Source organism: Bubalus kerabau, chromosome 6 (genome assembly GCF_029407905.1).
Source record: "Bubalus kerabau isolate K-KA32 ecotype Philippines breed swamp buffalo chromosome 6, PCC_UOA_SB_1v2, whole genome shotgun sequence".
Classification (NCBI taxonomy): Eukaryota; Metazoa; Chordata; class Mammalia; order Artiodactyla; family Bovidae; genus Bubalus; species Bubalus kerabau.
This window is the reverse complement of record NC_073629.1, coordinates 101,916,868-101,929,760: the sequence shown is the minus strand read 5'-3', so window position 1 is coordinate 101,929,760 and position 12,893 is coordinate 101,916,868. Positions and strand designations below refer to the sequence as shown.

Genomic DNA, 12,893 nt, shown 5'->3' with positions numbered 1-12,893 from the left:
GATGTATACAATGCCATTCATGCCTACAATGCAAGTAGTGGGTCCTGGGTCATCATGGCCCCTTACAAGATCAAGAAGGAAGGTTATCTCCTAAGACATTATTTTAGCAGGGGCTACTCTCCAATCTTGAGGCTTCTCACTGCAGTGGCTTCTCTTGTTGCAGATCACAGGCTCTAGGACTTCAGTAGTTTTTGCACATGGGCTCAGTAGTTGCTGTTCCAAGGCCTTACAGCATAGGCTGCATAGTTGTGGCACACAAGTTTAGTTGCTCAGGGGCATGTGGGATCTTTCTGAACCAGGGATTGAATCTGTGTCTCCTGCATTGGCAGTGTGTGGTTCTTGAAAATGACAAACAGGCTCATGATTTAGGACTTTTGTGCAAGCTTTTCTGCTGAACACTTGAGAGAGGTTCTGTTCCTAGAACTCTCACCCCAAGTATCTGCATGGCTGATTTCTTCACTTTCTTTACACAAAAGTCAGCTTCTCAAAGAGGGTTACTATTTTTTTTTTTAAGTTGCATCCCATACTACCAGTCCCTGTACTCTAATCCCTAACCCCTGCTACTCACCTGTATATTTCATATCACTTATTTTTTTTTATTATCTGTCTCCCCACCTGAATGTAAGCTCCAGTAGGGCAGGAATATTTGTTTTCATTACTTATATTTCCCAAATGTTGAGAATAGTGCCTGGCACACAAGAATGAATTACTGAGTTACTGTGAGGGAATTGTCCCTCAAGGTCAGAGGAAATGAAATCAGATGGCAGTAATTCTTTAGGATGCCACGAGAGGGCATCACTGGCCCGGATGTTGTCGGTCAAAGGCTGCTTAGCCTTACCCCTAACTGGGATTTTGAGCCTCCACTTCCTCTATTTGGGCAGAGAGAGGAAAGAAAAGTTAACAAAATATCCAGCATGTTTTCCTTAAAGCTAAATGAATTTCCTATTTTAAAGACATGTCCTGTCCTTTGGTGTCAAGTCATTCTTACTGTTTTTAGTCTTGAAATAGCCTTTCCTCCTATAGAATTATTTTAAAAACAGTACCCCAGAAATTTTTGGAAATTGTAATAATTAGAAAATCAAAAAAAATACAGGAAAAAATCTAAAACTCTGGTATAATAGTTTAATAACAATGGAATGTTTTTAAATGAAATCTTAAGTACACTACAAATATCTAAAACAAATATACATTACATGAAATTTATTAATATACACATTTATTCCCCCCCAACTTTTAACTTTCAAAAGTTCAAAATTACCAAAAAAAGTTGAAAGAATAATACAGTGAATACCTATACCCTTTGACACATTTTCTTTTATTTACTGGGCTATTTGGAAGCTTCAGATATGACATTTGACAACTAAAAATTTGACTACTAAAAACTTCACATTATGTTTCTACTAAGCATAAGGACATCCTCCTACATAATTACTGTATCATTATTGTGGTAGTCTAATGGCTTCCAAATGTACCTACATCCTCCTCCCAAGAACCTGTAAATGTGTTACTTCATGTGGTAAAAGGAATTTTGCAGGTGTGATTAAGGATCTTGAGATGGGAAGATTCTCCTGGATTATCTAGGTGGGTCCCAGTTCAGTTCAGTTCAGTTCAGTCGCTCAGTCGTGTCCGACTCTTTGCGACCCCATGAATCGCAGCACGCCAGGCCTCCCTGTCCATCACCAACTCCCGGTTAGTTAGGAGATGACATAACAGAAGCAAGAGGTTTAGAGTAATGCCTGGAAGATGGCACAGGCCAAGGAATGAAGGCAGCTTTCTAAAGGCAAAGATACAGATTCTTCCCCCAACTTCCCAAGCTTCTAGAAAGAATGCACCCCTGTCAACACCTTAATTCTAGACCTCTGACCTCCAGAACTATAATTTTGTTTTTTGTTCAGGATCCAGTTAAGATTTGTATTAATGTATTGCATTTGAGTGGAACTTCCCTGGTGGCTCAGACGGTAAAGCGTCTGCCTGCAAGGTGGAAGATCTGGGTTCAATCCCTGGGTCAGGAAGATCCCCTGGAGAAGGAAATGGCAACCCACTCCAGTACTCTTGCCTGGAAAATCCCATGGACAGAGAAGTTGTAGGCTACAGTCCATGGGGTCGCAAAGAGTCAGACACGACTGACTTCACTATTGCATTTGATTGTCATATGGTCGGTGACAGTGGCTTCAGATCAGATCAGTTGCTCAGTCGTGTCCAACTATTTGCGACCCCATGAATCGCAGCACGCCAGGCCTCCCTGTCCATCACCAACTCCCGGAGTTCACTCAGACTCACGTCCATCAAGTCAGTGATGCCATCCAGCCATCTCATCCTCTGTCGTCCCCTTCTCCTCCTGCCCCCAATCCCTCCCAGCATCAGGGTCTTTTCCAATGAATCAACTCTTCGAATGAGGTGGCCAAAGTACTGGAGTTTCAGCTTTAGCATCATTCCTTCCAAAGAAATCCCAGGGCTGATCTCCTTCAGAATGGACTGGTTGGATCTCCTTGCAGTCCAAGGGACTCTCAAGAGTCTTCTCCAACACCACAGTTCAAAAGCATCAATTCTTTGGCACTCAGCCTTCTTCATAGTCCAACTCTCACATCCATACATGACCACAGGAAAAACCATAGCCTTGACTAGACGGACCTTTGTTGGCAAAGTAATGTCTCTGCTTTTGAATATGCTATCTAGGTTGGTCATAACTTTCCTTCCAAGGAGTAAGTGTCTTAATTTCATGGCTGCAGTCACCATCTGCAGTGATTTTGGAGCCCAGAAAAATAAAGTCTGACACTGTTTCCACTGTTTCCCCATCTATTTCCCATGAAGTGGTGGGACCGGATGCCATGATCTTCGTTTTCTGAATGTTGAGCTTTAAGCCAACTTTTTCACTCTCCTCTTTCACTTTCATCAAGAGGCTTTTGAGTTCCTCTTCACTTTCTGCCATAAGGGTGGTGTCATCTGCATATCTGAGGTTATTGATATTTCTCCCGGCAATCTTGATTTCAGCTTGTGTTTCTTCCAGTCCAGTGTTTCTCATGATGTACTCTGCATATAAGTTAAATAAACGGGGTGACAATATACAGCCTTGACGAACTCCTTGTCCTATTTGGAACCAGTCTGTTGTTCCATGTCCAGTTCTAACTGTTGCTTCCTGACCTGCATACAAATTTCTCAAGAGGCAGGTCAGGTGGTCTGGTATTCCCATCTCTTTCAGGATTTTCCACAGTTTATTGTGATCCACACAGTCAAAGGCTTTGGCATAGTCCATAAAGCAGAAATAGATGTTTTTCTGGAACTCTCTTGCTTTTTCCATGATCCAGTGGATGTTGGCAATTTGATCTCTGGTTCCTCTGCCTTTTCTAAAACCAGCTTGAACATCAGAAAGTTCACGGTTCACATATTGCTGAAGCCTGGCTTGGAGAATTTTGAGCATTACTTTACTAGCATGTGAAATGAGTGCAATTGTGCGGTAGTTTGAGCATTCTTTGGCATTGCCTTTCTTTGGGATTGGAATGAAAACTGACCTTCTCCCGTCCTGTGGCCACCACTGAGTTTTCCAAATTTGCTGGCATATTGAGTGCAGCACTTTGACAGCATCATCTTTCAGGAATTGGAATAGCTCAACTGGAATTCCATCACCTCCACTAGCTTTGTTCGTAGTGATGCTTTCTAAGGCCCACTTGACTTCACATTCCAGGATGTCTGGCTCTAGGTCAGTGATCACACCATCGTGATTATCTGGGTCGTAAAGATCTTTTTTGTGCAGTTCTTCTGTGTATTCTTGCCACCTCTTCTTAATATCTTCTGCTTCTGTTAGGTCCATACCATTTCTGTCATTTATCGAGCTCATCTTTGCATGAAATGTTCCTTTGGTATCTCTGATTTTCTTGAAGAAATCCCTAGTCTTTTCCATTCTGTTTTTTTCCTCTATTTCTTTGCATTGATTGCTGAAGAAGGCTTTCTTATCTCTTCTTGCTATTCTTTGGAACTCTGCATTCAGATGTTTATATCTTTCCTTTTCCCCTTTGCTTTTCGCTTCTCTTCTTTCCACAGCTATTTGTAAGGCCTCCCCAGACAGCCATTTTGCTTTTTTGCATTTCTTTTCTATGGGAATGGTCTTGATCCCTGTCTCCTGTACAATGTCATGAGCCTCATGCCTGATAGTTCATCAGGCAGTCTATCTATCAGATCTAGGCCCTTAAATCTATTTCTCACTTCCACTGTATAATCATAAGGGATTTGATTTAGGTCATACCTGAATGGTCTAATGGTTTTCCCTACTTTCTTCAATTTAAGTCTGAATTTGGCAATAAGGAGTTCATGGTCTGAGCCACAGTCAGCTCCTGGTCTTGTTTTTGCTGACTGTATAGAGCTTCTCCATCTTTGGCTGCAAAGAATATAATCAATCTGATTTCGGTGTTGACCATCTGGTGATGTCCATGTATAGAGTCTTCTCTTGTGTTGTTGGATGAGGGTGTTTGTTATGACCAGTGCATTTTCTTGGCAAAACTCTGTTAGTCTTTGCCCTGTAGTTGGGTCCAACTCTTGCAACCCCCATGGACTGAAGCTTACCAGGCTCCTCTGTCCATGGGATTTTCCAGGCAAGTCTACTGGACTGAGTTGCCATTTCCTTCTCTAAGGGATCGTCCTGACCTGAGAATTGAACCTAGGTCTCCTGCATTTCAGGCACATTCTTTACCCACTGAGCTATGGGGAAGCCCAACTGTCATGTAGTATAAGCCTATTTTTAAAGTTCAAATTTATAGCAATTACTTTTTTTTTTAAATTTGCTGTTGTGATCCGCATAAAAACTGGAAATTACAGATAATCTTGAGGATTTATTTTATTCCGGTTGTGCCACACAGCTTGCAACACCTTAGTTCCACAACCACCGATCAAACCTGTACACTCTACAGAAAACATGGAACCCTAGCCACTGGACCATCAAGGAACGTCCAGGATTTTCTTTTTTAAAGCGTACACCAAGTGCATTAATTAGAAACCACAGCCCCATACTGGGTGGGGTCTTGCCTGCCTGCCATGCTCAAGTATCCCCCCGTAAAAATTATTTGTGAACAGTATGCCCAAGCCTGAATTTTAACTCAAGACCTAAACAAAACCGGTTAACCGGGTTTTTCGCAGGTAGCAAACATCTATTGAACGACTGACTTGTCTGTACCAAGCCCCGTACCAGGCACAAAAAACCGTCCAGGTTTATGTTTGGTGACCCTCACAAAACAAACATTTTTAAATAACTCTAATAACGTATTCCAGTCGTATATGACTGTGCGGTCATGGCGGGTCACTTAGAGTAAAGGACCAAGACTGACAGTTCTTCAACGACCACTGTGCCACTCCGCCTGTTTCTGTCTCCAAAAATACTTCACAGCGCTTCTCTCAAGACTCACTACCACCTTACAACACCTAACTACAACCAATGAACCATACCCCACACACAAAAATATACTTAAATAGATAGTTAAAGAAACATAAATAGAAATGTAGATAAATAACAATGATTATTAAAACAATAAACAAAACTTAAACTAAAACATACAAACGTGTACATCATTTCAAACACATAAAATTCATCATACAACACACCATCTAGAAATTATTGCCTATTTTTAAACAAACTCATAAGCCTCGCGAAAGCAAGGCCTCAAAAAATTGGTTTAAAACTCAGAATTGTTCCTCTCCACGGAAATCTTTAGTAAAAGGCGAAAGATTTATACGATCTGAAGAGAAACCAGAGCATACTATGGCGTTCCGGCACGCAGTCCTAGGTTAACCATAAGTCCTAAGACAGCAATGGTAACTATATACCCACCGAAAAAGTGAGTAAGTATCTGCCATCGCAGATAATTCTATTAAAATATCCTAATTTTTCAGAAGTAGGAGAGAAATCAAAAGGAAAAAAAGGATCTAGCCTTTAAAGTAGGCACGATCCTGAATGCAATGCATTGTGGGTATGTAAATGAAGTTGACTCACCAACTTCGCATACCGGGAAATGCTTTAAAATTTAAGGCATTAGGTGGCTCGGTCTAGAGCCACCACTAGGGGGCGGAGCAGAAGCCAGATGGGCAGAGTATAGACGCGGGGTCCAACGAGAAAATTCGATTTTATCTTTTTTTTAAGGGACAACATCTATTCCTTTCCCAAATGTTACAGTAAAACCAAGAGGGGGGAAAATGGTTTTAGCAGTCAGGAAAAAGAAATGTACCAATCTGGGGTTTGGCCAATAAAAGTTAGTGACAACAATGGGAGGGAAGAAAAGAAAAAGACAAGACATTGTTTCACGTTACGGACCTTCCCCTAACCCAGAGTTTAATACAAGTAGAAAAAGAGACACAGTTGATTCACAAACTGGAGGTTTGAACTTCAGTTAAGACACATAAAAACCTAGACAGGGGCCGCATCCTCCTCAGCCCAGGTGTCACTAGTCTAAAAACTCAAGGAAAGGCAGAACACTCAGGATTTGGGAGTGTACGCACCCCCACATCTGGGTCAGGGATTTGAGCAGCAAACATAACCTACTTGGAAAGAATTGGGAAAGAAAACCAGCAACTGCCTTCTTCCTGGGGGGGACAGGGAAGGAGGTGGGGCTAGGGCTAGGAGCATTTCACGTCACTAACCTAACTTGCGTAACTGCAAGGAACCATCTTAAACTGGCCTTAAGAGGAAGACCAGATGGATGATGGGAGAATCCATAGGAGGGAGAGGAGGAGAGGGAATGTGGCTAGGGGGCAACAGTTCCTTCCTTTCTGGGCACAGGAAGGCAGCCAGGGCACAGGGTCCAGGCAGTGACCTCACAAGGACAGCACAGCTTTTGCAGTTTGGAGCTCACCCACGTGCCCCAGAATGAAACAGCTATTCATTCTGTTTCCTCCATGGTATAGGGCCCCAAGGCAGTGGAGAGCTCTGTGGCCTGGAGCCCTTCTCTTCTGTGTCTCCTCCTTTGGAGGCAGCATTAGCCTCTGCCCCTTGGACCTCAGGCTCTTGGCTCACAGGGGAGGCAGCAACCTCCCTTCCTGGGCAGTGCCTTCTTTGCTATAAGTACCAGATCTCTGCCTGCTTCTGCTCTTCCTGTGTGGGTTAAGAGGCAAATCACCTCACCCTCCTTCCGATTTTTCTTGAAGGACAGGCTATTCAGTTTGAAAGGTTTCTTGAAAGAGAATTTCTTCCTCTCCTTGAGGGTCTCCTTGAGGGGGATTGGAGCGCCCAATGTGCTAGCGGCACCACATCGCTGCTCGGCTCTGCACCAGAATGCCTGTTTTTTTGTTTATTGAAGTATATTTGATTTATAATATTATGTTAGTTTCAGGTGGATAGCATACTGATTCAGTATTTTTCCAAATTATACTCCAGTATAGATTATAGATAATGTCTATAATTCCCTGTTATACAGTATATCCTTGTTGTGTCTCTATTTTAGATTTTGTTTTAATACTCAAATAAAATTGCTCTTGAATTAAAAAATTAAAACTGAATTTTTTAGATGACTGAACATAGTTGTTTTCATACATTCATGCAACAAAAACGTATGGAACACTGTGTCAGACCATGTGCTGGGCCCCATGAGACAAGTGTATGTGATGAGCACTGATGACTGTTTAGTGACACATAGGCCGAGCAAGAAAGGATCCACAGGAGTAGGGTGGTGAGGGCGTTCTCAGCAGAAAGGCACTTTGAACAGTGTGAGCCTGAGTGGTGAAAGGACAAATGGCCAAGTGACAGGGACCAGATCGGGTCCAATGCCAATGCATGACCTTGGATTTACCTTGAGAGCAATGAGGAATCTCTGAAAAGCTTTCAAGGAGAATCAGTTCAGTTCAGTCACTCAGTCGTGTCCAACTCTTTGTGACCCCATGGACTGCAGCACGCCAGGCTTCCCTGTCCATCACTAACGCCCAAAGCTTGCTCAAACTCATGTCCACTGAGTCAGTGATACCGTCCAACTATCTCATTCTCTGTCATCCCCTTTGCCTCCTGCCTTCAATCTTTCCCAGCATCAGGGTCTTTTCAAATGGGTCAGTTCTTCACATCACATGGCCAAAGTAGTAAAGGAGAATAATATGATCAAATTAGTGTTTTGAAGAAGCATCAGCATCATCTGGCATTATCAATATTATGAGTTGAATTGTGTCCCATCCCCCCTCCCCCACTAAATTCATATGTTGAAGTACAAACACTGTAGATGTAATTAGTTTAAATGAGGCTTCCAGAGCTGTCAGACAATAAATTTCTAAGCCACCAAGTTTGTGGTGTTTTGTTACGGCATCCTAAAAAATACACCTAATATACCTGGGTGTGTCTGTTCAGTCACTCACTTGTGCCCAACTCTTTTCGACCCCATGGACAGCAGCCAGCAAGGCTCCTCTATCCATGGAGTTTTCCAGGCAAGCATACTGGAGCGAGTTGCCATTTTCTACTCCAGGGGTTCTTCCTGACCCAAGGATCCAACCCAAGTTTCTTGTATCTCCTGCATTCACAGACGGATTCTTTACCACTGGACCACTTAAGAAGCCCAATATACCTGGGTATTTGTTAGAAATATAAATGACTGGGCTACACCTCAGACCTACTGATTCAGAAAATCCAGGTGAGACCAAGGTGCCTGAGTTTTAACAGTCTTCTAGGTGATTCTGATGCAGGCTAAGTTGAGAACCACTGGACACATATTCTGGCTAAAGTGTGGAGATTGTATGGTGGACAAGAAGTTTGTAAAAATGATTTAGGACTGAGCACTAAAGCCAGAGAGAAATAAAAGGCAGCCTGGACCAGGGTATGGTCAGGACTGCTCAAGGAGAAAGAATGTAAAGGAGAGAAAACAAGGCTAGAATAAGTCCCTAGAGAACAGTGGCCTAAAGTAGGGGTATAGCAGAAGCAGTGAAATTAGGAAGGCCAGAGGAAAAGCAGCAGTGTGGAGAGCATAGTCATCAACAGCAGAAAAGAAGAGATCCATCAGTTCCATCAGATGAGTGATCAAGTGAGGTGGGGACTGCAAAGTTCATTTAGTAGGGATAGGGTTAGTTAGCTCAGAAATCCCATTAGGGCGTTTTGGATAGGGAGGGAAATTTAGGGGGCTTTGGGAGACCATAGTAAGTTAATGATCACTTAAGAAAGCAGGTTTGCTTAACCTTGAAATCAAGCAGGCCTGCTTAGCAACAAAACCATGGAACAGAAGCATGGGACATGCCCCCAAGCAATAAAACAATGGTGGCCTGAGACCCACATTCTGCCCAGCGAGCCCAGTAAGTTACTGACCCCTAGGACATGCTCTCTGCACACATGAAAAACAATAGCTTATGGAAAGGTGACATTTCAAAGTAAAGACCTTCCCTGTAACTAAGATCTGAAGTAATTTTTCCATAGTGCCATTACAGTCCTGGCTTGACCATGTAGGGACAAGAAAACTCCCTTGCCCATCCTGGAGGACGAGCTCATGATGGAAGTGTGACAGCTACTCAAGAATGAGGAAGAAGCTGTTTTTCCCCCTCCCCACTTTTCCTTTGGTTTTAAAACTGTAGCCCACTAAGTTCCCAGGGCCTCTCGCCCACCCACTTGTAAGCTTCACAGGAGTCCTATTCTGTTTATAGGAAGTCACTTCTTATCTATCATTTTGCCTCACTGAATTTTTTCTGCCCTGAGACATAAAGGACCGGAGTTCCTCAGAGCCGCCAAAATGCCACCCACTGGTCTCACATTAGATCCAACAGCAGGGCAGTCGCTGGTGACCACAGAGTGTGTAAACAGGGGCCACTGATGGAAGTCCAACTGCAGGGAGCCGTTGAAGGAGGCCACGGAGGTAGAGAAAGCAGGCAACTCTTCCGAGACATTGGCCCTAAAAAGCCAAATAGAGACTGTAGCTGGAAAGGGTTTGGGATTAAAGGTAGCCTCCCTCCACCTCTTTTGTTAATATTATGTGTGGCTCGGTCACTCAGCTCTTTGCATCCCCATGGACTGTAGCCCACCAGGCTCCTCTGTTCATGGGAATTCTCCAGGCAAGAATATTGGAGTGGGTTGTCATTTCCTCCTCCAGGGATCCTTCTCAACCTAGGGATCAAACCAGTGTATCCTGCATCTCCTGCATTTCGAGCAGATTCTTTACTGCTGGGCTTCTCTGGTGGCTAATATGGTAAAGAAACTGCCTGCAATGCTGAGGACTCAGGTTCAATCCGTGGGTCAGGAAGATCCCCTGGAGAAGGGCATGGCAACCCGCTCCTGTATTCTTGCCTGGAGAATCCCACGGATAGAGGAGCCTGACAGGCTACAGTTCATAGGGTCACAAAGAGCTGGACACGACTGAAGTGCCTTAGTACACACGCATGAGCCACCAGGGAAGCCCTTTTGTTAATATTAGGAGAGTGTTAAACATGATTAAACCCCTTGAAAAGAAGTCAGTACAGACGGAGAGAGTGAAGATCCCAGAGAGAGGAATTACAGGACAGATAAGGGGGGTTGAGGAGTAAGAGGGGATGAGGATGGAGGTCCAGTTAGGTAAGATGAAGGATCCCGATGCCCTGGTGGCAGGAAGAGGGGAGTGAGAGGGTGCAGTATTAACTCCACCACAATGAAGATCTTTACGGAGTGGGTCCTCCACCCAATTGCTCACCAGCAGTTCCGCCTCCCATCACTCTGACCCTCAGATTCCCCTCCATTTTCAGTATCTACCCTGCCACAGCTGAACTACTGGAAAAATCACACAACTGAGCCAGGCCTCTGATGAAGGTCCTGCTATTACTCGACAAGTCTCTACTTGGCTCTGCTTCCCACTCTCTATGTACCTTCTCTCACCGAAACCGTCCCACACCTCCTCCCCAGCTCTGGTGCTCAGCAGATGACCTCACAGCAGAAGTTGCTGAGAAAGCAGAAGCCATAGCTGTATCTTCCCACCCTCAGCCTAACAGTGCCCATCATCTGCCCCTTCCTGAGCCGTCCTCCCATCAGAGACCATCCCCATGCTGCGCTTCTTCCTCTCGGTCCCCCTCAGGGCACCAGCTGTCTCCTCCCCACCGGTTCATCCCGGCAGACCAAGTAGCCTCCATCAACTCCTAGCTGAAGAAGAAAGTGGGGGCAGGAAGTGGGGAGGAGGAGAGGGGAGGACGAATCTGCAGCATCCGCCAACGGCAGTCTCCTTTTGGAATATAGCAATCAACCACAACAGAGAAAAAACTTTGTATTTTTTTATTTCAGAGAAAAATTCTGGCAGAAATATTTTTTAAAAAAAACAAACTTTTCTACCTCCGCAAGAGAACAAGTGGAACTTTCATTCTAAACAATTAGTTTCCACTGAGCCTCATCCTCAAGAAGCTTAATAACTCTTTACTGTGGATGCATTTACATCAACTGGTACCATTTTCAATTAGTTAATTTTCACACTAAATTTTTTAAAGACTTTTGTAATTATCTAAACAATGCTTCACAAACCTTGAAGTTGATTCAAATGACAGAGACACCAGGTTACACTTAGGTGAAATAATTCCTGTATTAAAAAAGTTCTTAGTTTTTCCCCTTGTCTCTGCTTCCTCACTTCTTATTCTTTTTTATAATTTTATTTATTTTTGGCTGTGCTGGATTTTCTGCATTGCTGCACAGGATTTTCTCTAGTTGAGCAGAGGCTGCTCTCTAGTTGTGCTCAGGCTTCTCATTTTGGTGACTTCTCTTGGAGAAGACAATGGCACCCCACTCCAGTACTCTTGCCTGGAGAATCGCATGGACGCAGGAGCCTGGTAGGGTGCAGTCCGTGGGGTCGCTAAGAGTCGGACACGACTGAGCGACTTCACTTGCACTTTTCACTTTCATGCATTGGAGAAGGAAATGGCAACCCACTCCAGTGTTCTTGCCTGGAGAATCCCAGGGACGGGGGAGCCTGGTGGGCTGCCGTCTATGGGGTCGCACAGAGTCGGACATGACTGAAGCGACTTAGCAGCAGCAGCAGCAGCTTGTTGTGGGCAACAGACTGTAGGGCTTCAGGAGTCATAGCACACAGCTGTGGCTCTGGAGCACAGGCTGTTTTTGTGGTGTGCAGGCTCAGTTGCTCCAGGGCATGTGGGATCTTCTGGGATCAAAGATCAAACCTGTCTTTCCTGCATAGGCAGGTGGATTCTTTACCACCGAGCCATCAGAGAAGCCCTCATTCTTTATTATTTTAAAAACTCATCACGAACTATTTCTAACTCCACAGAAAAGTGTAGAGGACAAAAACATACCTGATACTCAGACTTAATAGATATAAACATTTCTTCAGATGTGCTTTAGATATGTTTGGAAAGTAAAGAGAACCTTACATAGCTCCCTTTCCTCTGTTTTGGAGGCTGTGGAGGCCTGCTGGGAACAGGACTTTAAAATGATGAATACGTCCGGAAGGCTTTGTGCAAAGCCATTTTTGCTGGCTCTAAGCATGGTCTCGAATCAAAGAGAGCACACAGCTCTTCAGAAAACTGAAAATGTTTATGCTTAGGATGAAACCAAATTCTCCCTAAGCAAGAGAAGTCCTTGTGTGTACAAAGCAAAGACAGCACAGTAACTCCTGGTGGCAAACCCAACGAATGAGAGAAATCGAGGAAATGCAGTTTGTGCCCACGAAATCTTGGTTCCTGCCAAATTCTGAGGCAACCTTCCAGCTAAGGCCGTTAAACACAGAATTTGTGTGATGCTGTACTACTCAAGAATTTAAACTTATTAAAATAAATCAAAGGGTGAATGTTCTCTTGTAAAAACGAAACTAGAACCAAAACCTTATCTATATACAGTTGAAGCCTGCATTTGTTCCCCTCCAGTTCCCTTTGCTCCCCTTCTATCCACTGATACCTACTATTCTGAACTTGGTATGTCTTCCATCCACCAACAATATCAGTCTTGTGTTTATAAAATTTGTATAAATATCATACCTTCCCATCCTTCT

At 43.8% G+C, this 12,893-nt stretch overlaps 1 non-coding gene across 1 annotated transcript; it reads right to left on the bottom strand.

Annotated features, from left to right (window-relative positions):
• Positions 1–5,627: 5,627 nt before the first annotated feature.
• LOC129656746 (U5 spliceosomal RNA) lies at positions 5,628–5,743 on the bottom strand. Its single transcript, XR_008716525.1, has one exon. It is a non-coding gene; the product is annotated as a U5 spliceosomal RNA (small nuclear RNA).
• Positions 5,744–12,893: the final 7,150 nt, after the last annotated feature.